The sequence below is a fragment of the Thunnus thynnus genome, chromosome 15 (genome assembly GCF_963924715.1).
Source record: "Thunnus thynnus chromosome 15, fThuThy2.1, whole genome shotgun sequence".
NCBI classification, from domain to species: Eukaryota; Metazoa; Chordata; class Actinopteri; order Scombriformes; family Scombridae; genus Thunnus; species Thunnus thynnus.
This window is the reverse complement of record NC_089531.1, coordinates 23,950,914-23,972,888: the sequence shown is the minus strand read 5'-3', so window position 1 is coordinate 23,972,888 and position 21,975 is coordinate 23,950,914. Positions and strand designations below refer to the sequence as shown.

Below are 21,975 nucleotides of genomic sequence, written 5' to 3'. Positions count from 1 at the left end.
CCCACCTGTAATTTGCACATGAAGTGACATCATAGTTCTGTATTCTATCATCTAATAAACATTTTCCCTTATCCCTCTTAGTTACAACATAGCATTGTGTATTCAAAATGTAATTCCTACCTTCATATGATACCCACACATACCTCTGATTTCAAACGCCTCCAAATGGAAAAGGATAAAAGGTGACAAAAACACCACCAATCTGCAACATCAAACAAACTTCATAGAAGTGAACTGAACATAAAACTGAACATTGAACAGCAAACATTTTAAAGAGCAAGTAATACTAAAAAAAGTGCAGCTTAAGGCCAATTAGACACAAGAGTCAAAATGTCTGTAAAGTTATATAAATATGCATTTTTAAATTAATAAATTTGCTGATATTGCAAATGAAAAATCCCTAAAGCATTACAAAAAAACTACAGCCGGGCTTCTCTCAAGAGCTCTGTTGTCTCTGCCCAGTTGAGGGAACACAGTGGCTCCTTGAAGCCTTTAATACTTGGATTTTGGCTGATAATGATGTTCAACCATCTGTCAATCACCTGAAACACAAGAACTCCCTATTGTCAACAGTCAAAATACTTAAATTTGTTTGGGCAAAATCTCAATAGGTACAGATTTCATTGGGTACAGAAACACAGTTCAAAATTGCAGTTCAAATCTTGCCAAAAAATGTAAAGATACTGTTTCACAATGTGTCTTACTGATAATACTGAGGTAGGTTAGTCTATGCACTACCCGTCACTGGCAGAAATCACAAAAAACTCAAACTAGCAAGGATTATCTCAACACATTTAATGGTTGCTGAGCAATCCCGGAAATTGACAGGCATCCATCATCACATCAACACTCGCTCGCTTGTTGAAGGGTGGGCGAAATATATCGTCAAAGGCTCCAAAGATTTCATTTTCAGCTGGCACCCAAGCATGGAGCACATGCTGACATTGGTTGCATGCCCATCCATTGTCACACACAGTACTTTGATACCTCGCTCATGCAGTGCCTCTAATGCACGCCCCAGCAAAACCTTCTGAGTGCCTGGTGTCAATGTCTGTGAATGATGAAGTAGGCAATGGGGATGTTCCAATGGCCTTGCAGTCCAACCACTATGAACGCAAAGGCTCTTCTTGCTACACTGGTCTCGTCAATGCCATCCCCAAGATCCACAAAGCCTGACATTGTCTGTGTGTGAGAGGCGTACTGCACTTGCATCATAAGACACATCTGACCATATTTTTCTGGATCTTCCTGCTTTTTTATTGTAGCATGTCTAAAAATGAGGTATTTATTCCAGGCTTGCCGTCTAGAGAGTGCAACCACCTGTGTAAAAAAACAAACGTTTTTTGTATGCACAACTACAACACATTATTTATAAAGGTTGGAGATGGGATTAATGGATGCTGGTAGTAAAGTACTGTACATTTGCAGTGTGTGTGGATGTGGGAATATAACAAGCCAACAATAATGCACCTATTACAAACAATACTCCTGCAGAATACATTAGTATGTTTACCTTTGAAGCGTGTGAGGATGAGGAAGTGGTATGTGCATTGTATTTCTGAAACAGCTGTAGGCTTTGGGGCCATGTAAGTGCAGTGTTAAAGCAAACTCCCTTTGAGCTGGAGTGTAGGCATGGTGCTGTTTTAGGAGTTCAACTGAAAGATCTGGAAAGTTAGGAAAAAACAAACCCAAAAATCTGAAATTTGATTTCAATTAATGCATTATGTAAGGGTGAAACATGATAGGTTAACATTTTTACAGTGCGATCCAGATCACAAATGAAAATGTTATTGGTAGTCTGATTTGTTATCTACTGCCAATATGAAATAAAACCCACAAGTTTTAGCTGTTGTTCCTCTGAAATATTTTTTTCTCTTTTAAATCATCTAGCAGTGACTTTACAGATCGTTTCTTTCTTATTTCACAATCCTTGACATTTCAAATCTGCCTCTGCAGCTCCTCAACTCTTGCTTGAGCCTCAGCTATCTTGTATTTGACTTGATCAGGGTCAAGGGCATAATAATCATCTTATGAAATATAACACTTGTTGGGTAAGCACTATACAACACAACTCCAAGTATGTTGCAAAAGTGCTGCGGATAAGAATTGCTCTTTTACACTTACTGAGGTTGATGAGTCCAGCAGTTCAAGAGATTCAGACACAGGTACAGGATCATCTCTTGCTTGTGTTGGTATCCTAGTTGATCTTCTTGGGCACCTTCAAATTAAGTAAGAAATCAATATAAGAGAAATCTAAAAGGGATATTTACTTTCAATATAAGGTTTAGTGGTAATGCCACTCATGTTAGCAAGAGATCATTTGTATACTCATTATTTCAATCAGTTTCCATTATATATTAACACTGTTTACCACAAAGAACACTATAATCTTATGACTTGAAAATACACCAATCTTGTTCAGATGGTTTGGAAAAGATGCAAAAACTGAATCACACATTCCTTCATTCACACAATTTGCCCAGTTCTGTCAAAACCATCAGCCTTGAAATGACAGCGACAGAGAGCTGTGGTATCATTAGGCTCAAATCTCTCTGCCTGACAGCTATGGCCCCAGCTTTCCTTAGTCCAGGATCTTTGGGAATCTGGCATGTAGCTGAATGGCGCAGCCAGTGTATTAAGCTAGCAGCATAAATATGTCTCACTAGATCTAGTGTGTATAATCTCACGAGCACAAATACATTCCAGCTGATAGTTTTCTATGAAATAAATTATTCAAAGAATGAAGTCATTGTTGATGAGAAGCACAGTATATGATATGAAATGCTGATCAAACATGTACAGTATGTGACACTTTGAAATAAGAGATGTAACCTATTTACTTTTGTGGACCTTATTTCTCAAAAGGTACTTGCTCAAAATGTTGAAGATTCAGAACTATTAAGATGATTCACTGAAATTACTGGTTTGATATGGCATCAAAGTTTAACTGGGAGATTCTGACTGCTGAAATGTATGTGATATATCGTTTCACGAGAGCAGTTTCACCACTCTGTTGGTCTTGTTGAACTGCGAAAGCACTCTGTTCACTTGCAATGTTTTTAATTGTATCCAAAGTGTCTGATTATCCTGTTGTAACACTGAAAACATCAGTAGATCTATATTCTTGCCATGTTTTAAATTTAAAATCTACCACTTAAACTTTTAAAAATGCTTTTCTTTTGTCCATAGTGAAAACAAAGCAGATTTTAGATATTGCATGACTGCCTACAAAGTCAATGGAAAGACCTGAGTTGGTGCAAACAGTCACGAATTCACTGCAGGCAGTGGAAACTGAGGCAAAGATGCATGTGCAGGAGTTGAAACTCTTGCTCAACTTGAGCAAGAGAAAATTATGTTTATGCTAAGGTTGAATGACTCCACTTCAAAAATGTACAAAGAGAAGAGGGGAAAAGGAGAGAAACCAGAAGAAACGAACACAAGGGAATTTCTCCTGAATACTAAATGAACATATAGACAGCAAAAATTCCAGTGGTCTAAATCGCACAAATAACATGCAAATAACAGCTTTCAGAGTGGTGTTTTGTTCTTTATCAAACTGTTCTTTCTACAGACTTGCAGAGGGCATATTATAAGAGTGCTCCAGTGATTTAACATTGTACTTCCATAGAACTGGGGGACTTAAAAGAGAGAAATTTTAAAAAGCATGGTCAAAATTGAAGCAGCAGAGGCTGAGATATCCTGAGATCCAAAAACACTGAATTCTGTTCCCATAATGCAGCTGAACAACATCTTCCATAGAGAAAACCTTCCAGGCTTTGCTCCAGAAATAAGAAAACCTCATCCAAAATTACATTGACATTTGTAATAATGCAAATAACTAAAAATCCAGCCTTGGAACATAACCTTATTTAACAGTGTGTTGTGTAGTTCACTCATATGTTTAGATGTCATGTAATGAAATCGCTTGACGTAAGAGGCGACTCCGTGAGGGGCTGCTGGTAGCTCAGACATGTCTGTAATAACAGCAGGTCTTCTGAAAAAAATTAAGCGTGTTCATGGAACCGAATATCAGAACCTAATCCTTGATATGATGGAAAAGCAGTTTGATTGATTGCATTTTATTGATTTTTGGATTCATTGCTATCATGCTGGTCATTGTAAGCTGATTCTGATGCACCATTTTAATCCCTTTGCCTGCAAGTATGCCAGTAAAAGAAAATGTCTTGAGTCTTCAAAGCAGAACTTTATAGCTCTTCTGGTTTTAATGCCGCTTTAAAGGCTTTTCTGACATTTCAGTAATTCAGAATAAATGGAAACATCAAATACATGAATAATATCTGCTCAAAATACTGGCAGATTCAAACCAGCAAAGTGCCAGTGCGTAGTGTCTTGTGCACAAAGGGTGCTTGTGCAGGTTTGGAAAGTCAATATGGAAGAATATGTTCTGAGTTACTGTTTGCTCTTACTACTGTACATGAATCAAAAGTTCACAAAGCACGAAAATATTTAAAAAAAAACATGGGATGACAATTTTAAATCTGAGCAATAAGTGGATAAGATTAAAATAGGATTATGAGGATTAAAAATGTATACAAAATGTTCTTTGTCTTCTGTTATTAAATGTGAAATGTCATTCTATTTGAGCTGTATCAGTACTTGCTACCCACACACTTTAAGCACAAAGGTCAAAATCCTATTTAACAAAAGTCTGTTACAGAAAAAAGGCAAGAGTATTCATCTTTGGGGGTAAATAGTCTTGAAGAAGTCTGGAATGAAGATTCGTAGAAAGAGCAGGAATACCATATGCAGCACATGCTGATGTAAGATGTTAGTGGGGACTCTAGTGTCACTCAGTTTGTCATGTCAACTTCAATTTGTCACATTACAGCATGAACGTTGCAGTTATCTCTGTGTGTGCGTGTCTATGTGTATGCATGTGTGTGTTTCACTCAATTGTTGTCCACCAGTGGTAGTCATAACAGGATGAAATGGTCACCCATTCTCTCCTATCCTTTTCCTTCAATGCTGTCCTAAACAAACTGTGAGGAGGAAGTCCCTCCACTGATGAAAATAAGAAACAACATGTTTATTTGTGCTTTTCGGTATGTGTGTGTTGGTGTGTTTGAGTTCATGTTGTAACTCCATCTCCTGTCCCTTTCCCTTATATGTCTGTTCTCGATATGTGCGTGTGTGACAACAAGTGTGTACGTGTGTGTGCGCACATGTGTTTTCTGGTTGTGTGTGTAATGTGAAGAGACAGCTCAATCTGCTCCCTCTAATCGCAGGGATACTGCAGTCCTGGGAAAAGACACATCCTATTTCCTGTGACATGGCTGTAACTTCCTGTCGCCCAGTTTTCATGGAAGCTGTCCCAGTCCGCCTCTTGATTAGCTGGTGTAAGTGTGTGTGTGTGTGTGAGAGAAAGAAGGAGAGACAGAGTTCATAGGCCTGCTGGTAGCTTTGCTGCCTATGTGCTGTTGAGTTGATTACCAAGACAAGAGTGTGATAGTATCTGCTGCCACTTAGAAAGGGAATTGAGAGCTCTGTGCATGTGTGTGTGTGTGTGTGTGTTTGCATTTTATCATAATGAAGACCAAATGTCCTTACAATGACAGAAAGATGTGGGCTATGAGGACATTTGTCCAGACGTCTATACAGGGCAAATGTAGGGTTATGGCTTAGATTTAAGTTTAAGATTAAACAAGGGACTAAATTAGGTTTAGCATTTTGGCATGAATAAGCCACATATATATACATTTTTGGCTGGACCGCAACAGCGAGGCCAGCCCTATAACTGTGAATGTCTATGACTGACTGACTGACTGACTGAGTCGCTGAGTGATGAAGTTACGCTATTGGTTGGCTCCATGCTGCCACTTCCTTAATCCATTTCAATCTAAAAGCCCTCGTTTCAAAAAGTCTCTGGCTGCATCTGAAATTTCACTCTAACATGCTATTTAGTACGCTAAAACAGTGTGTGAGATTTTTTTGTATGTCCAAAACCTTAAAATGAAACCAATAGTACACGAATTGTATACTACAGGGAGTCTACAGGGAAATATTATAATATGCAAGCACTGGACACTAAACTGGCATAAATATCCCACAATGCAATGCAGTAGTGACAACAGCATAATAGGCAATTGCAGACAGCAAAGAGGGCAGCTCTGGTGTAACGTCAATAATACTTCAATTAAAGTGTAAGTATAAGGTTTCACTTTGCTAGGCGTGATATATATTTTTAAAATGAATTCAGACTTCATGGTTGGCACGGGCTACCATGGTTACGCATGTCCAACCAGCAAGGAAGCTCTCAAGAAGTGACGTGATAATTGCAACTCTGTGTGTCTGAAAGATACATACTACTCTTTATTCACACAAAAGTTGTTGAATGATAGTACACATGTTGGGTATGTAGTGTATAGTGTGTAGTGGACGCAGCGCAAGTGAAACAGAAGTTAGAGTGTTTTTAGCTTCTATACTGTGACATTTTTCCCATTGAAACAGAATATTTGAGCGGTGTAACTGCAGTTACAAGAGGGATTTAAATCAAATCCTTCGCATCTCATTGAACTGCTCAAAGTGGACGGGCTTATCAAGTTTAGCGTGATACGCAGCTGCAGAAAGAAACAGAGCTACAGAGGACTGTTTGCTCCACACAAACTCAAACCTGTTGTTAGATCAGGAGGATGAGGGAGAGATGAGTGAATCAGATCTCAACCACATTGTTTTGGAAAGTTTTTGCCCACTGATATCCAAACACTAATGTCTTCCCATCTTTCTCCATGTTGCTTTGTTAGCTACTACGACCCACAAGCAGTCAAGTGTGGTTTTATATGATGGGTGCGGTTAGCTAGTCGCCCAAAGTTACATTTGATTGGATGAATATTTGTAAACGCCCCTGAGTGCAGGATGAATCATCAAACATTTGAAACCGTTTTACAGGAAGAAAAAAGACAAGGATTTTGATGTAAAAAATACTCAAAAATGATTATTTTGAAATATAATTGGCATATAACAAGAGGTAACTGAACAATTAACACAAAGACACAGGATTAGAAGTGGGGAAATGCATTTTTCATTTCACTGGGTCTTTAAAGCCCTCTAGCATTTCATACATAGTCCAGCCATAAACTAGGATTTGACTTGTTAGACATTGCCATTACAAAACGAAATTTGGCGATAAAAACGGCATTTTACCTCTCTGGTCCAATTCATGAGGCATTTGAGATGAAAAGGAGTTCACAGAACTCTGTCAGATTACTTTACAGCGTGTTGAGGCATCCTTTCTGCGACAGGAGGACACGGCATTTATTGTAAATCTGAATTTTTTTTCTGTATTAAACCAAGGTATCAGTTTTCATTTGACCGTGACATTTATGTTTAAATGTGACACATATTACATATTTAAAGCTGCATTTGTCCGTTTCTAGGAGACAGTAAGCTGAACAGCACATATATTACACACATGTTTGACATATTACGGCCGTAAAAAAAATTAACGTGTAAGGAAATGTTATCATTCATTTGGAGTTGTGTTTCCGGCCACCTGGTGAACAGAAGGCCAGTATTCATTCTTCTTTTAGCTCTGATCTGGCCTTCACCAACTCCTGAGAAAAATATCTGGCTCTTTATCTGCTAAATGCTCCACTAGTTTCATCAGCTAGTCGCTAACTTTGTCTTCCTGCTGAAAACAGCTGTCTGCCCGACCACAGTTTCACCATAAAACCAAAACAATGAGCTTCAAGGTGCTAAAACGCCTCATAGGGCTGAGGGGGACTACAGAGTCAGGTGATAATTCTTTGTGGGCACACCACTATGTGCAACCCCTTTCACATTATACACATTAATTTGACCCATTATTCTTATATCATCATTGCATATGGCAGATTTAAGGTTAATGTCGATGTTTTATCTTTTAAACTCTACTGTCAACTAGATAAGTATCATCACTGACTATCTGTAACTTTAGTTCACCAAAACAGCAACAAACAGTCTAACAACATTTAAACTGTTGAACCCAAAACTTGTTTAAAACTCACGTTTCAACACAGTAACATTCACACTGCAAAGGGAACCTGCCAACACCCAACTCTGAATCATCATCAAGCCTGGAGCTGGTGTAAATGAATAGATATGCTATTTTACTTTGTATGGGCTTGCTGGCAGGTGAACTGTATGCACACTGTCACACAACTAAAGTTGTGTGAAACTTGCAAGTACAGGCATAATTAATATTTGCCAAAAATCTAAAAGACAAAGCCCAGGATGACAAAACAAATTTATACTGCCATAATTCAAATGAAGCGATGTTACGGTTTGGTTAAATGCATTTGAGAATGAATGTGTTGAATGAAAGGTCTTCACAAGTGTGCCAATATAAAGTTGTGCATGTGTGCATGATTCCTTCATGAATTTCCTCTTTTGTCCGCGGCGTAGGCTCTCTGGGGTTTAAAATACTTTGGGAGTGGCATTTTGAGTTTATCTCCTTCCCTCCCTCTGTGCAAACCCCTTTCTATCTTCCCTAACCCCCCCCCTCCTTCTTTAAGCACATCTCCACCTTGTTATCACCCTACAACGCCAAAAAGCTGCGTTGCCATGGTGACAGCCTCCCTGTCAGAAACAGAAATGTGTTACTTGGAGGTGCCACAGCCATTTTCACGGCTGGGAGAGACACCATCGTTCACAACTCCTGTACTCTCTCCTGCATCCTGCCATCATTATCACAGTGTGCCCATTTGCAACCATACGTATACAATGTATGATCTCATTCATTAATCTGAGATGCTGAGCACTGAATCAACACTTTTAATAAGCAGTTAAGAATTAATGAAGACTATCAAAGCACTTTTCAGTTGCTGTTTTTACTCTGAAGATATCTTGAACCCTGATTTGCATCTATAGTACTGTCCAGAAGTGCGACAGCTTTGGTTTATAGATTAAATTGGATGAAATGTCACATGAAAGTAGTAATTGGATACATCAAAGTAGAAAATAATGTAAATAAGACTAGTCAAGGGTGGAAAGTTTTTAAATGCATGCAGTTGTGCTTTGGGCAACCGGAAGACATCCAGAAAGAGGAAACCATGTAGAGATGACTACTGGGAAGGTGGAGAAAAAGAGCCCCAACATGAATATATGTGATTACTGGAGTGAGATAAAAATAGACAACCATTTTTTAAAAGTCTAAGTGGTAGATTTTAAATTTAAAACATGGCAGGAATATAGATCTGATGTTCTCAGTGTTACAACAGGAGAATCACACACTTTGGATACAATTAAAAAGAGTTTAATTATAAGGGTGTTGCAGTGTTTTGCTCTTTCACCTCGCAGCCAGAGGGCCCTGTGTTCACATCTTGGCCCTGATCCTGGTTTGAGTCCTGCTCCTTCCTATGTGGAGTTTGCTCTTCTCCCCACGTCTGCATAGGTTTCCTCCCACGGTTCAAAGACATGCAGTTAAGGTGAAGTGGAAACTCTGTATTGTCTGTAGGTGAGTGAGTTTTGTCATCTATGCGTCAGTTGGACTGCTGCATGCTGGGATAAGCTCCAGCTCCCTCTGACCCTGAGAAGGGTAAGAAGGTATAGAAAATGGAATCATGGGTGAAAGGTTTCACTCAAACTTCAGGACACATATGAAAAAGAAAAAGTGCTGGCCACACTCCATCCAAAGTAGAGTGCAACATTTCACACCAGTGATCTCTTAATAGTAAAAATCTTGTAATCATTGAGCAATACCACTTTAAACATCAATTATGAAGCATTTTTGTTATCATTCTGCAACACTTGAGCAACTCCAGGCAAGGTTTGTGCTCTTGTGTGTTATAATTTTTAAAAATAAGTTGACTGTGGAATTGGCTGCAAACAAGTAACAGTTACATTTAAGCAGAAAATAGATTACAAGGGTTTTAAAAGGGTTTTTTCAGTTACATTTTCAAAGGAAAATTTTTATTCTTATAAAAGTTTTATTCTCATAATAGGGGCAATTTTGACTATGGGTCATACATGCTAACTTGGAGCTCACCACCTCCCCTTTCCAGCAAAACAATGTACATTTGGGAAAGCAGCACAAGTCTCCTAGAAATCCAAGAAAATTTACATAAACCTTTTGTCCGAAACCACAGAAGTTAGTCCCTTGAAATAGCTATTTTTGCTAATGTCAACAGCATAAGGATCTACCTCTAGGGCAATTTGCCGGCAAATCAAACTAGCTACAAATTCATTTGTAGCTATAGCAAACATGTATAATTTATCATTTCATATATAGCATAACTCTAATTCAGTAAAGATAAACAGATATGTTAAAAATGTCTTGAAAAAGTTTGTACGGAAGCGTAATGCATTCACTTGAGAAAATTTTATTTGCCCTTTTTATTCTGAATTAACGAGATAATTATCTTGGAAATTCTGAGAAAGTTTTTCATGAAAAAAAAAATTCTGCCCTGTTTTTCTGAATTAGTAACGCTGCCGTCCAAATTTAGTTGCACTCAAAGTAGTGTAATTATGGTAATGATGGCCTCTAAGCGAGGTGAAGGTCCTGAAAGATACATCTGCGTATCTTTTATGAACATAATTGTACTTTTTTCTTATGTTTGACCTGTTGCCTGTGCAAAGTCGACAAACTAATAACAATATTATCTATATTACTTAAAGACAAGAGTATCTCCCAAAGTTTCAAACAAAAACCAAAATAAACCTGGATTAAGCTAAATAGATAGGACATGTTTGCTTCGATCTCTCAAGTAGGTATGAGAGCTTTTCTTGGAATTTTGAGATTTCTCGTTATTTCAGAAAAAGAGAGCAGAATTATTATTTTCTATGAAAACCTTTCTCAGAATTTCTGAGATAATTATCTGGTTAATTCAGAAAAACAGGGCAATTTTTTTTTCTGTTAAGTGAATGCATTACACCTCATAGGTTTGAGCCTCCTATGTTCAGTCATCAAAGTAAAATGACTCATGATTATACAGGGCAGTTCAATTCCTGGCTCCTCCACTTTACATGTTAAAGTGTCCTTGGGCAAGATATCTTTGCCATCTGTGTATGAATGTGTGTGTGAATGGGTGAATGTGACATGTAGTGTAAAGCGCTTTAAGCGGTTGGAAGACTAGAAAGATGCTGTATAAATGCAGCCCATTAATACTCATTATTGTCCACTGGACAACCAGCTACTGGCACTTATTTTTCTTGCATTTCCATAGAATATAATAACATTGACAAACTTATTCCTTCCTTCTCTAGCATATAGAAACACTAAATCAACAGCTATCCACAGCCTCACACATATGTGCATTTAGCTAAAATAGCTAGGGGGGCTGTTCTCTGTTTACTTTTGATCTGACTCAAGCTTAAAGTTATTCATGTACAACTGGAGGTTTTTTAATAAGCTTATTTTGAGAGCTTGAGGAGGGCTCTGCTGATTGTCCCAATATATATATATAATAATTCATGAATCTTTATAATGTAAGTGGAGAGTGCTGTTACCATAGTCAGAACGGCCACAACAAGAATAAGAAATAATACTTTCCTTTAATGGAATAGTTTTGTTAAATACGCTCATTCACTAGTTGAGGGTTAGATTAAAAGTTCGATACCACTCTATGCAGTAAATATGAAGCTACTCCCTGCTTAGCTTAGCATCGCTCTGTCCAAACTTATAGCTTGTTTATTTTATCTGTCCTGTAGCCTACACTGGGTTGCAACTTCACGGTGATGAAAAGATTCCAGTGTACAAATTAAATAAATGACATATAACATGTTAATTACTGAGCTTTAGAGGCACAGGTAGTTTTTGTTACCTTTGGACAGAGTCAGGCTAGCTGCTAAGCTAACTGCCTCCTGGCTATAGCTTCGTATTTATTACATAGACGTGAGAGTGGTGTCAGTCTTCTCATATAACTTTCAGCAAGAAAGCAAGTAAGTGTATTTCCCCAAATGTCAAACTATTACTTTATGGTTCCTTGAAGCTCAGTTAGGCTAACGTAGTTCAGGCTAATTTCAGGGACTAATTTGCACTGGTCAAACAGCCTCGTACCTGTAAATAGAAAACTAACAGTGCTCTTACTGGTCCTGAGCAAATCAGAACTTTCCAGTTGATGAGATGCACACACTTCATGATACAGTCTCATCTGGTTGTTCAGGCACTTAGCAACAAGGCCGAGGCAGCATTTTTCCCTTTTTTGACTGCTGGTTTAAATGGGGGCTTACAAACACCATCTGCCCATGGCCCAGCCAACACACTGTATATATGAATAGTCAATGTCAATTAACTTGTTTCTCAAGTGTTCTCACAAGCGATGAGATGCACACTACCTCTCACAGGAAATGTGTGTGTGCGCATCTGTGTACAGTATATACATGTGGATAGAGGGGGCCTTAATTAAAGCTGCTTAATATGCGTATGGATAGGCTTTTTTAGGGGTGAAAACAAATTTGTGGGGAACATATGGTGCCCCAGACATGACACACACCCACGTAATACACAGACACTTGCAGACACACACAAACACTTTCAGTCTTCAAAGTGAGATGCACACACACACACACACACACACACGTACACTGGCACGCCTGGGCTCCTGCAGAAACTGGAGTGATGGATTCTGGCTGATTGTGTGTAAGTGTTGGAATATCATTAATCCTTTTTTTGCCATTTGGGATAGTGCATGTGCATGTGCGTCTGAGTGTGTGTGTGTGTGTTTGTGAGAGATTATTTCAGGCAGATGGAGGGAGCTGCGGCCCCTTCTGCAGGGTCAACGGGGAGAAGTTAACCAGCACAGATTGTTGCCTCTCCTCCTCCCCTCCTCTCCTGTCCTTTCCCCTTTTCTCTCCTCCCTTCATCCCTCCAAATCAGCCTCAACGCCCACCTCCACCCTGTCTTCACACTCCTTTTCTTTTTCTCTGTCTTTCTTTTCTTTATTATGTCTTGTTTAAGGAAGACAAAGGGAGAATAAGGGCCAAGGGAAATCGAAGAAAAAGGTGGATGGAGAGAAAGGGAAGATATTCACAAATAAGATGAATAAGATAGTCACCTGGTATTTGAAAGATGTGACAAATACACAGACTGACAGGACACAAAGAAAATTCCTGCACTTTTATTTTAGTTCAGTCATTGACCTGTGAAAATATGCAGTTTTCAGAAGGTAATTCACTGGGTCCTTGAACAACTTTACAAAAAGAGAAGCGAATATTGGAATTGCAGACCATGACTATTTCCCACTTGTTGAATTAAATTCAAGACCGTTTGAATGAAACTCAACAAGTGGATACTGAAGGTAGAGGAAAAAGATTAATTTTCACCCAAAATATTTCCATCAGTTTTAGAAAGTTATCTGTAAATTGTGAAAATTAAAATTCTACCACTCCAACAAAACAGCAAGTATAGATCATTGTTAAATAAGGTTTATGTAAAAGAGCTCTCCAAGTCGATAGCTGAGATGAGTCTTCAGTGCTAAGAAATATGTACATGCTGCAGAAGATGTAATTGAACACTTTCTTACATGATATCTTGAATATTTGTGAAGCTTACAGAAGAGCACAGTGGCTAAATGCCTGAGGCTAAATGGTTGGAATCCATACAATAATGGACTTAAAACATCCACAGGCCTTATCGCTTCAGTCCACATGTCTTAGTATGTGTGTGTACGCGTGTGTTTACAGCACACCACCTACATGTTCCAACCTGAAACGTCCAGAGACAGAGGAAGCCGTGCAGAGGATTAGGAATTGGTATTCCCAAATCCCAGACACGGGGTTCCTCCACCAATCACACAGCAGGCAGCGCCAGCGTCCTGGTGAGCCATGCTGGGGAATCCTGGAACAATACTAGTCAAGGCAATGCCGTAAGGGAAAGGGATCTTGGAGAGGAGTTCTCTCTGATCCCCAACCTCCAAAAAAAAAAAAAAAAAAAAAAATTGCTTCCAAACGTCCAGAGTGAAAATGGGGAGGGGAGCGGGGAGTGTTTACAAAGGATTGCATTTCAGAAACCAGTGTTTACAGTCAAGCCTCCTTCCTGTCATTTCGATTTAACATACATATCTACCCCACACATGCAGAAAAATTATCCATCTGCCCATAAAGGTGAATATAATATATATATATATATACTTGGGCACACAGACACATGCCACAATTATCGCCACTGTTGCTAAAAAGAACAAGAAGTCTCTCCTCCAACTCTTTCTTTATGATTTCTTTCCTTTCCTTCTTCACCTTCCTGTTGTTTCTCTTGCTGGAGGGAAGGGCTGAAAACAGTGATAGGAGTTTTTTTTCCCCCTGGACTGCTAGTGATCACAAACAGAGAAGAGCATTACAGAAGTGATGGGCAGGATGGATGAGCCACAGAGACTAATGCTATTACAATAACAACATACTTCCCCGGCCAGTCGATACTCGCCAATACCTGAGAAGAAGAAGAAAAAAAAGGAAAAACCAGGAAACTAGTGGGCCAGAGGTGGTACAGTAATGAGGTCACAACCTCATACATATTGTACATAGTTAGTCTGGCAGTTGCTATGTTTTTTTAAATTAAAATTTCTTACAATTTACTCCCAGTGTATCCGTGACCCTGTGTGTACTTGTTTGCCCTGCAGCTTATCTGCAGCTCCTGGGGGTTAAAATGAAGTTTGACAGCATCTTTTTTTTTTTTGTATTTTTTGGCCGTGAGAAGGTATAAGCCAAAGCCTGGATGGTGTTTTATGAGAATCATTGATCGAGAGGCGCACATTGATGAGCTGAGGCGAGGCAGCGTTGTGAATGAAGCAGGATATAGTGGTGACCCAGGGGGAATCACAACACACTCCAGCCTGATCTCCTGCAAAGCCGTTTGGAACCTGATGCTGTCCACCCTGATAAATGTACTCTCTCTCTCTCTCTCTCTCCTTCTCTCTCTCTTTCTCTCTTTCCTCTACTGCCTCTCTCTGACTCCTCTGCTCTCTCTCTCGCTCTGTTTTCTGGGCCTGATGAATGCAGAGCGAATCAATAAATCTATTCCCCTGCTGGATACCTGATAAAATTTACAAGGACAAGCTTAATAAATTACTAATGGGGTGGCCAATTAGCTTGTGTGCTTGCCTGTGCAGAAGTGTGTCTATGTATGTGTGTGTGTGTGTGTGTGTGTGTGTCAGCGCCAGGGTTTGAGTTTAAAGTCCTGCCTGGTAATTTGTATGCACATGTATATACGTGTGTGTGTGTGTGGGGGGCCTCGGCTCCCCAGTTTGTCCATGAAAACACAACAAGGTTGGCAGTAATGCAGCCGGCAGTGGACACCTTTGCCCAAACACTCTCTCTCAGAGTACATCCACACTGTAACACTGTTACTGTACTCATTAAATCTTGGTTTGTTTTTGTTTCCAATTTCTCATATATAATATATTTTTTGTTGGAATAATTCAATTATAATATTTTGGGCTGCTGCAGAGTTAAGTTTTTTTGTTTTAATTTGTTTATTATCACTTACAGTACAGAATACGTTTCAAAAATATGCTTAATTGCTTTCTTGCTGGGAGAACATTGATACCATTCTCATATCTGTATGGTAACTACAGTATGAAATAGGAGCCAGGATGCCAAGCTAGGCTTATGCTGGGGGTGTCACATATTTTTGGCGGGGTGCAGTGACTTCCTGGAGTGTCGTCGGTTGCCAGGTAATCAACACTATATCAGTTTTTAGATGCATCTTTTCTCTCCATTCTGGCAGTCTGTCCACACTGAGCCGGAGTTCAAAAATGGAGCCTTGTTGGAGCCGTTTTGGTTCTTTCACATTCAAGATTTTGTGTAATTTTTGCTTTGTCTGCGCTTTTGTCATTGATTTGAGGTGGGCACGTCTCAGTTGGAAAAATATTATGTCATGTACTTCTGTGCAGCAGTCAGGATTTAGCAACATTTGAATCAAATCTGATGACAGTTGAGGGGTTGTTTGCTTATGTTACCAGGCCACTGTCAAATAAAATCTGATCAAACAACACCCACACAGTCCTGATGAAACAGACTGAGGTTTTTTATGTTACACTCTAAATAAATAATACTTAATTTGTGTTTTTTCAAACCTTTGATTGTTGCTTATTCAGTCACGACTGTTTAATATTATAGAGAAATACTTACTGGGAAATACCGGTTATCTGGGGCTTTTTCAACTCTGACCATCTCTGTGGTCAATCGCTATAATATAGTATATAGTATAATTGATCACAACACTTCTGTTGTCATTAAGCTGCATCTATGTTTATTTTTTCAAATGCTTCATCTGACTCCAATAATGGTTTGATTGACGCCTCAGCACAGGAATTCCTGTTTGCCTGGTTAACATGTAGCAGCAATCAAATTGCTGTTTTATGCTTGGTGAGTTGTCTGATAACAAAAACAGAAAAATATGTAAATGAGAACTTGTAAATCCAGAGTTCGGCAGCTGATCACAGAGAGCAGGAGGGGACAGAGTGAAGGTTTAACCAGATGAGACCCAGCAGAGTCACCAGTGACTTTCTCACTCCTTACCACGTGGCTGTGAAGGAGAAAGAATAAGTCATTTGGTAGTTTTCTGTGCAAAAATAACCTGAGTGTGGACTGGTTTTCAGATGTGGACAAAGTCTCAGTCCTAGGGCATCTTGACAGGGCGCAGGTGATCACAGCTCCTGGGCCTCTCCCGTCTGAACAGCAGATGTAAATACTCACCATCCTTCCAGCCAATGCAGGATATGTGGATTTTGTGAAGGAGAGAGAAAGAGTGAGAGACACCAGCTCTGTGTTTAGTGTCTCTCCTCCATTACCCAGAGTAACATCAATGAATCTTTTGAGGATCCCTATCTTCAAAAGGCAACCCAGCTTTCCTCCCGCAGACAAGACTGTAATTATTCTACATTTGCATGATAAGTGTGTCTGCCTGTGTACGCATTTATGTATGTATGTATGAGTGCTTAAACGCACATTAGCCGCAGTCGGGCACGAGTTCTCGTCTTTTATCTCGGTGTAAAAGATGGGAAGAGGCCTTTTTAATGTGGAGTCTGGATCGCTGTCTCTTTGGTCTTCATCTGAGTGTTCATCATTAGCCACTGTCAGACGGAGAGCTTTGAAGTGGAGTCAGGGGCCCTCTCACGATGTGGAATTGTTATGACACTTGGGCTCCGTGTTTGTGTGTGCGTCCACTTACATTTATGTGTTTTCCTATCAGGATCAGGCAGGCAAGGCCTTCCTTTTCACACTTACATGTGAAATCTTATATATGAAATTCAGTGCATTGCGCTGAAAAGAGGCTCTTCATCTTTTAACTCGGATGTACATTAGCAGTGAGGCTACATGCAGTAATAAGACGGGAGTTGTTTTTTTTTTGAAAAAGAAAGACGTGTTTGGCTTTTCTCAAGACAGGAATACTCTAATAACTCCCCATGCTTCACTGACTCTGGTGATGGCAAGATGCAAAGATAGTAATGGGAGAAAGCAGGAAAAACACAAACGGGGTAAACGAGGGTGGTGAATGGGAGCATGATGCCTCGCCTTGTGAGATGTCCTGTATGTACAGTATGTATACGATGCGCCTCGCATAGGTTCATGCACAAATAAACATATACAGAGGCAAGCAGACAGAGAAACGTTTTCAGATATGTACGATCTCCCAAGGCCTCATTAGCTCCAGAATAAGTGTGTGTGCACCGAGGCATAACTGCATACATAGTGTATGGGGCGCACAGCAGCCCAAACAGTCAACACTTGACTGGCCTGAAAGCTCGTCTCAGTGGGCAGTCAGGTGCACCGAGTAGCAGTGCCTCATTTAGCTTATTAATTATGGATTATGTTTATTCAGTCTACATCTCGTACCCAAGCCTTTTCTGTCCCGTGCACTTCCTTACAGGCACATCGTCGTCGACATGTGCTGTAAGACTTCTCTATCCTCTCTGCTGAGTGCTGGGAAACAAAGACAAAGCAACAGGATACAGGACAGAACTTTTTTTTTTTTGGCCAGATATCCATCTGTGAGGTTGAGGACCGTCTGTGCAGCGACTAAAAGGGTTGATTCGAGCGCGGTCCTGTTCCTGAGGTTTTTATTGCAGCTGCTTCCTGGTCTCTTCCCTCTCTCTGAATGGAGATGATTAATCCTGCGGTTTGGAGAAGTGGAGTTAATCAGTTTAAGAAAATATGCAATGGTATTGATGTTAATGCGTGAAAAGCTGGCAAGCCTGTGAAAGCCTTGCAGAACACAGTGTATAATTTGAGCACATTATCAACAACTGAAAGGCTCTTTGTTGTGAATTAGTGATAAAGAAGACATTTGGAAGACATTTAGCCATATATAGTTTTATTATCGTTTAAATAAATAAAGAGATGTGCCAATAGGCTACTGTTCAACTGTTCAACTTGCTGATCGTTCCACTACTATCAGCAAAATACTATTTTATTCCAGACAGTCTCAAATTTTGCTTTTTCTAAACCACACTGACAGATTTTTGTTTCCATTTTAGGGACTCACAAGCCACACATTTCGAAAGGGTGGTTGGGGCACAGGAGTGAAGGCGCTGACTATGAATCACAATGTCCCCGGTTTGTATCTAGCTCAGGACCTTTCTTCCAACACTCTCTGTCATCATTTCTTGATATTTCTTTACTATTGCTATCAAATAAAGGCATAAAATACCCTGAAATTTTGTCAAAATTGAAGCAGCAGAGGCCAGGACATCCTGACTTTTAGTCCCTAATGTATTCCAAAAACACTGGATCTTACATTTCCAGCCCAGTATCCATAGAAATGACATTCATATTGGACAGATCTGCAATGTGCACTTTTGTCCAATGCCAATGCTCAATGCCAGTGCAGAGAGTAAGTGTGCCCTTTATGTAGTCTGTCCTGTGAGACACTAGAGCTCATGTCTTGTCACAGTGCAATTTATATGCAATTTATAATTTAATGTTAACCATCATTTATTTGCCATAACCATCATTTTCCCATATCCTTAACCATACCATATTAGCCATGCACAGGTATAAGAGTAACTTTTAAAAAACAGGGTTAGTCATTGAGAAACGGAACAGAAACTGTGGATTTGCAGAAATGGTCCAATATAAGTCTTATTTCTGGCAATAAGGTGGACACTTTCCATAATTAAACCACAAGCATCTTTTTATTAGACCGTTCCTACCTGGTAAATGCCCACTCCAAACCCCTAGTTTGCAACACATGCTTTCTGTTATAAATATATAGTCTACAAGCCCAAGATGAGATGAACCCCTAATGATAGTATCAACGGTTATTTTCTCAGACTTGACAAAGTTTCTCCAGAGCCAAAGAAGACAGAGCTGTTTTGAGTGTAAAATTGGCACAGTGCCCCTTTAAAGATAAACAAAACAATCTTAAGAATCATATTCCTTAGAGAAAGTGATTCAAACCAGTTCCTACATGTGCATTATCTGTTCACTGTACAGGCCTCTATAGGTAGTCAGAGCCCGATGTTACATAAGTCAGCGTGTCAGCTCAGCTGTCAGCAGTTCGTAATGGGAATGATGCAAGAGTGAGCGAAGGCAAAAGGATGGAGGGAAAGACATTACATCAGATCAATAGTAAAGATCCTAAGTCTAAATTAGACTGCCCCACCCACCACCTCCACCATCACCACCATCACCCCATAACGACTGACAGCCTTAATAACTGTCCTAATAACAGGAGAGCAGATTAATAAAGCATACCGTAAATGATTACCTTCATCATTAATCCATCCCATGGCTATTTAAAGCCGCTCGTATTAACTATTTGGACAGGAGGTTTCATGTGTTAATGGCCAGATTGAACACACTGAGCGGTGGAAGTACATTAGAGGTACATATGATTTGATTAATGCCATTCACAGGAATAGAAACAAATTACACAGGCGGAACACGGCTGTTCACCTGAAAGAAGAAGGAAAAAAAAAAAAAAAACTGGGAGAGTTCACCAGAGAAATATATTATTAGCACTGCAACCTGTGTAATCCCCTCGCAGAGGATTTTTAGATGAAGACTGGCCTCTCATTAGCTCTATTTTGACCAGATTGCAACAGGTCCACTGATTCATTTGGGAGATCCACCTATATATTGCGTACTCTCTCCTTATGGCTGTGCTGGAGGCTCAGCCTGTTAGAGTGTGGATGATGACAGAGCTGATTCAGACTTAATAAATAATAGAGTGTTACTGGAGGTATCACCTGATGAATATTGCATTCCCATTCCTGCCGCCTGCCTGCCCGACTGTCTGTCTGTCTGTTTGTCTAAGAGACTACCTGGCCTCATGCCAGCTTTATGTGGTATCCAGTGGAAATATCCAGTTCGGCTACATGTCGACAGCTGGCGGGGTTGGAGGCACTCTGCATTCGAAAACACCCACAGTGGCAGCAAATGCAAGACAATTACTTCTCGTCTGTGGCATTGAAACTTGCTCCAAAAAAATGTAACGTCCCGCCCATCTGACACGCAATGCGGGTGGATTTTGTGCCAGCTGGAGTGCAGAGAGTTGAGAGGGGGGGGTGAAGACAGAGAATAAATTATCATCTTCAACAGATTATTACCGGGAAAGGTGTTTGAGAGTGTGGCACGGCGTTTTGAGGAACATGTGTGGGCTTGCACCTTTATATTTCTCTCTTTCTCACAAACAGGGTAGCTTTACAAGCACGATATGCATCTTCTTATATTGCCAAAGCAATTGTGGATATCGGTAAGAGTCAATATTAATATGCACACAAGAAAAAGCATGTTCATCCATGCATATAAAACCTGCTGATAGTCACCCAACAGAACTAAATGAGCCAGTGTGGTAAAACAGAAAAACAAGATGCCCAACAAATATTTTGACAACCAGATATTATTAAAATTTTTTATTAAAAAAAAATCTTAGAATATGTGGGCAGAATGAAACATCAGTTAATGTCCACATCAGTCCAAAACACTTTTCAAGGCTGTTTTAATTAGATTTTTGAGAATTATAAGGTGTTTTTGATTATGGTATGTCACCATATGTCAAATGCTTGCTGGGTATCTTTCTGCATTAGAGGATGTTGTCAGGGTAGTATTAATCTGTTCTGATATTCTTGCTAAAATTGCTAAATTCTTACATTTCAACAGTAAGTGCCGCCCTTACATACAAAGTGCAATACAGCCACCTCACTGCACAAGTCTCAATGCTTATCAATGAGCGTACAGACCACTGAATCAATGCAACATGTGTTTGCAAGCACTTCTCTTTATTTTAAAAACCATTGCCCTGGTGAGCCACATTGCAACATAATTACTTCACCACTGCGGCTGAAATGCGTGGCAGTAATGAAACAGAGAGAGAAACACAATTTCTGGCCTTTTGTTTACTGGCAAAATGTTGCACTGTATTGACTGACTGTTACAGTAGTGTCAGTTGTGTTTTAATGTGACAGCCTGTGCTTTCCAACATTACGGTATTATTGTATCTCACTTTATTTATATGGTTAAACTTAGAAAGTGATTGAAATTTCTCAGTGTCTTGGATAAAAACACAACTGAAAAAGTGAAGTGATGCGGTGATGCACATCATTTTGACTCTAGATTACATCTATAAGTTCAGTAAATAAAATCACAGTCATCTTACTCTACATCATTTCAAATACTGGCTTCTGTTTAAATTACACTTTTTTTTCTCATTGCTATGTGTATAATCTTGAGGAGATGATCATTGCACACTTGTTTGACAGCATCATTTAGTTCAAATACTGCAATTTGCTATGAAGTTCTGATATACAGATATTAAGGAGAATGTTACCTATGTTTAGAGCCCCCCTCTCTCACTCCACACCCCTCTGTCTTCATAATGTGTGTGTGTCAATCAAGTCTCTCTCTGTATATGTATGTGTGTTTGATTGTGCCAGCATGTGACAACACCGCACCAGCCGGTGTGTGTGTGTGTGTGTGTGTGTGTGTGTGTAGAATAGGAGGAGTGTTGTTGTGAGAAAGGTAAAGGCAGGGAAAGGAAAGAGTGAGGAGTTTAATCAGCCAATCAGGAAGCAGATTAGCAGGACGGGTGGGCTGCGGGGGGTG

At 39.6% G+C, this 21,975-nt stretch overlaps 1 long non-coding RNA gene across 1 annotated transcript; it reads right to left on the bottom strand.

Annotated features, from left to right (window-relative positions):
• Positions 1 to 423: 423 nt before the first annotated feature.
• On the bottom strand, positions 424 to 9,519 carry LOC137198312 (uncharacterized). Its single transcript, XR_010931620.1, has 3 exons — positions 9,288 to 9,519; positions 2,125 to 2,218; positions 424 to 1,664 (listed from the first exon to the last, which is right to left on the bottom strand). It is a non-coding gene; the product is annotated as an uncharacterized lncRNA (long non-coding RNA).
• Positions 9,520 to 21,975: the final 12,456 nt, after the last annotated feature.